A 4,465-nucleotide genomic window follows, 5' to 3' on the forward strand; every position below is an offset into this window, starting at 1 on the left:
TTCACATGTTGCTTTGCCACTGTCTTCTTTGTGTAATTGATTGTTTGTGTTGCACAACCCTCTCAAATGCCTTTTTGTAATGTCTAACGTCCATACATGTGTATAAGGCCATATGAATAAATAAATAAATATATATATATATATATATACATATAGAACTATTATATATTACCAAATACTCTAATGGTATATAATAGACTGCATCAAGTTACATTTTGAGTAGCTGCAGTCTCTTAAAGTGATAACATTTAGAAGTCATCAAATTCAACTTATTTTGGTTTTCAGACATATATATAAATATAATAGTACTGTCTGTTGTATGTCCATTTAACTACTTCGCAGGGTGTGGGTGGATCTTCACCAAATTTTGTATGGAGGTTCATTGGGTCCATGGGTAGATACAAAGAAATTGTCAGTTTTGCAGGTTTATGGGCTTTTTAACCACTATTTCACCCCCTTTTGATGGATATTCACCAAATTTGGCATGAAGGTTTATTAGGTCAATGTGGAGATACATGTGAACTTGCGGTTTCACATATTGTGTTTTGCAGTTTTTATGGGCGTTTGTGCGTTTTTCACAATTGAGAAGCAAGTTTTCATGTCCTAAGATAACCTTTCATTAATCACAAATTTACATAACTTCCGTCCAGGGGACGGTTACTCAGGTTAGTCAGAAAATAAATAATCACTGGCAGAATTTAACCAAACTAAAACTTTTCATCAAAAATTCTCATCAGCTAGAATCAGTATTTATGCTGTTACAAAAGTACATCAATATACACTCAAAGCAAATAACTCTCTGCATGTGAAAATGTCATGCATTCTCCAAGTATATGGAGGGGAATCTGACAAAGATTAGGTGGTGTACTCCAGAGAGTTATTGCTACTTAGCTAGACCAGGTATATCTTTCAAAATATCATATGAGATTTCACTTCCGAAAATTTTCTCAGTAGCTGAGGAAGCAAAAGTTCCAATTTCCTTTCAATCATTGATTTTTTCAACTACATGATTTTCCTAGCTTCTAAAAATGATCAAGTGACAATCACATCAATGTAGTGCTTATGTTACACCATGAAATATCATATGATCACTCAGAAAGTAAGGGTAAATGCCCTTTCAACAGAGTTTTAAACTTCTAGCTATCATTATCAGTCATACAAATCATACTAGGCACTGTATTCACTAATACCATTCGTCATAACTGTGATAATCGTACAGATCTGATATACCAAGAATATCTCCTATAGGGAAATTATGCTTAATTACTTGGAAAGTAAAAGTTGCTAGACCATTTTTGTCTTATTTATTTTACAATCAACAAATCACCCTAACTTCAAGAGAATAAATCATTCCCAGCCATAACAGTCAGTAAGAAAAATTAATGTACTTTTATAAAATGGAAGTTAGCATCAAATTGTATTCTTTTTGAAATATTGCTAATAATGTACAATAATAATAAATTATAAGCTCATGTTTTAACATTAAAACATATGCTTCCATCCTTTGTGTGGTGCTTAATGTGCTCGATTAACAATCTGTAGGTCACAGGATCAAAACTATTCAATGACAATTATTGCCATTTCAGCTGTGGGAGCATTATAATGTTGTGGTATTTGAATATAACATGCATTTGTATCTTCTTTTAACTTTATAGTGTTTTTTTTTATTAATTCATTCTTTGTTTTGTGTATGTGCAGGTTTCACATTATACGTGGTAAAGAAAGTCATTAAGTTGATTTCATTCTAAGCTACATTGTTATTGGTAGTAGATAATACCTGTTACTACCCATGGAGAATATTTCTCAAGAATACTTGTTGTTAGTGGTGGATTAAGGGTCAGACAGGTTCTACTGGGACTATTAAAAGCGCGACTAAAGACAAGGTGAAAAATATAAACCTCATGATATGTTTTACTTATGGAGACAATGGGAAAATAATAACCACAGATTTGAGGACTCATCTACAAATTAATGAACAATATTAGATGTTTATTGAATAGGAAAAGAGGTGTTCGAACAAAAACAAATTTTGCATTTGGACAACAAATCATATAGACAGAAATCAACCACATACACATAAACTCAACAATTCATGCGTTCACTTGCAAACACATAAATAAATGCACAACACATACACATGCTTATATCACATTGGTACTGACATAATATACCCATGTGAAGTAGCAGATCATGTTGTCTGTACTTGGTTAAACTACTGTCTTCCTGGCTCTTTTTGCAGCAAAGGCATTTATGATCTGTTTAATGTCAAGCGATTCTAACAAGTCATTTTCTATGCACCAAATTGTCAGTACATTTAGCCTGCCTTGCATATTGTTGATCAAACTATGTTGTTTATCTTTTTAGTGTTGAGAGTGGTCTTTTCCCCAAGCAATTGCCTGACATGAGGCAATGTGCATTCTTAAGATTATCAGGATGTTTAGGAAGATTGATTTCAAAGATTGGCTGCATACCATTCTCAGCATACTTTGTTCCTTGGATTCTGATGGCTTTTCAACAAACCTTGCCTTGCAGAGGGTGGCAAGTTGAATAATTTCTTCTTTTGTCCAACTCTCCAAGTCCATAGTATATGTACTAATCAGCTTTGTGATGGCATTTTGGAGGTCCTCTGTAGGCATGGACTCTACATTTCATAGAAACCCAAATTTGCAACTGACGTTTTCATATTCTACTATTCTGTTGTTTAGTGCAAGTGAGTCAGTTATTGTTAGGAAATTCTGAACTTTATATTTAGTAGATGGTGAAACATCACTATCCTCAGCATACCATTCATCCCATCGTATATTTCTCTTTATTTACCTTGATATTTCGACCTTATATGTCTTGCATCCTGACAGTTATTTATCCTTTTCCTCATATTCAGAAAATGATTCTTGTAATTCCTGCACAAATATCTTACTTACATATATTTGGGAGTTTTGTAATGAACACTCCATAGGCCCAGCATAGCCAGGTGATTAGGGTGCTCAATTTGCAATCTGCGGGTCGCGGGTTCGAATCCACGTCACACCAAACATGCTCATCCTTTCAGCCGTGGGGCGTTATAATGTGACAGTCAATCTCACTATTCTTTGGTAAAAGAGTAGCCCAAAAGTTGGCGGTGGGTGGTGATGACTAGCTGCCTTCCCTCTAGTCTTATGCTGCTAACTTAGGGACGGCTAGCGCAGATAGCCCTCGTGTATCTTTGCGCGAAATTCAAAAACAAACAAACAAACACTCCATAATTCTATCATTATACCTGTTCTAGTTGTTCCAATTGTAGCGTAAGGTTTCTTGACTCTAAGCACACCCAAGTCTTTTCAAAGATACCATCTGTAATGGAAGCGAAGACTTGTGTTACGGTTTGTACCCCATTTTTAAGGCTCACATTGTGTCTGAATAGGTACTCCATTTTGTATCTGATAACATCCTTTCGTCGGGAACCGTAGTTTTTCAAACAGGCGAGTTGAAGCTGAGAAGAACACATAAAGCTTTTGCACAAAGGCAAAGGATAAACAAGCTTCAGTGCAGCAATCCACAATACATTGTGTAACTGAACTGGGCGAATGAGCACAGCAGGAAACATGGTCTATTCGGGGGTTATTCTCTTCTTCTCTTGCATGCCAACGTATATACCACTCATACTGGGTGCATTTTCATAAGACTTCCCACAGCAATAATGAATCTTGTTTCAATCTTTTCATGCAAATTAATTAGAACTCTAGCAAGTTCTACACCTATATGATTGCTTATCAGTAAGAATTGGTAAATCTCTCTACAGGGCCATCATCTAGAATGTATCTAACAACTACTGTCAGTTGATCCATGTGGGATATCTCTGGAGTAAAATCAACAAACACTAAGTAATACTTGAATGTTTTGATACCTGGATAATAGGGGTGAGAACTTAATTGTGCAGGATTTTTATGAATTCATCACAAACAGTTTAGGATAAGTATAAAACGTGACATTTTCTCTTATTTGTGTATTTTTGAACGTGTTCAGCAAGAAATGCATTATACTCAGCTTATAGCTTCAGTATTCCTAAGTGATTGGGATTATGCACTGAACTAACTACTTCATTACTTCCTCTGAATGCTCACCCACTGGATTATAGAAACTTTATAACTGTGATAACATGCTCTATATCTTGGTGCCAGTATTTTTTCTCTAACTCCATATCATTTTCTGTAGTTAATTCACAAATTTCAGATTTTTTACTTGGATGACTTGTATTCTATACGCTCTAATTAATGATGTCTTTGAGAATGAAAAATTGAAAGAGATAGATATTTTCATTCTAGTTTGGTAGCTTAGATCTATCATATTCTAGGCCTACTGCTTGATCATATTGTTGCGTCAGCGAGGTCACGTGACTAGTATCACGCCACCTCCTTTCTAGAAATATCCTGTTCCTTATATATAAGACCGACCAAGAGCGACGGGGGGGGGGGGAGCGAGCAATGTA

The sequence above is a fragment of the Limulus polyphemus genome, unplaced genomic scaffold (assembly GCF_000517525.1).
Source record: "Limulus polyphemus unplaced genomic scaffold, Limulus_polyphemus-2.1.2 Scaffold353, whole genome shotgun sequence".
Taxonomy (NCBI): domain Eukaryota; kingdom Metazoa; phylum Arthropoda; class Merostomata; order Xiphosura; family Limulidae; genus Limulus; species Limulus polyphemus.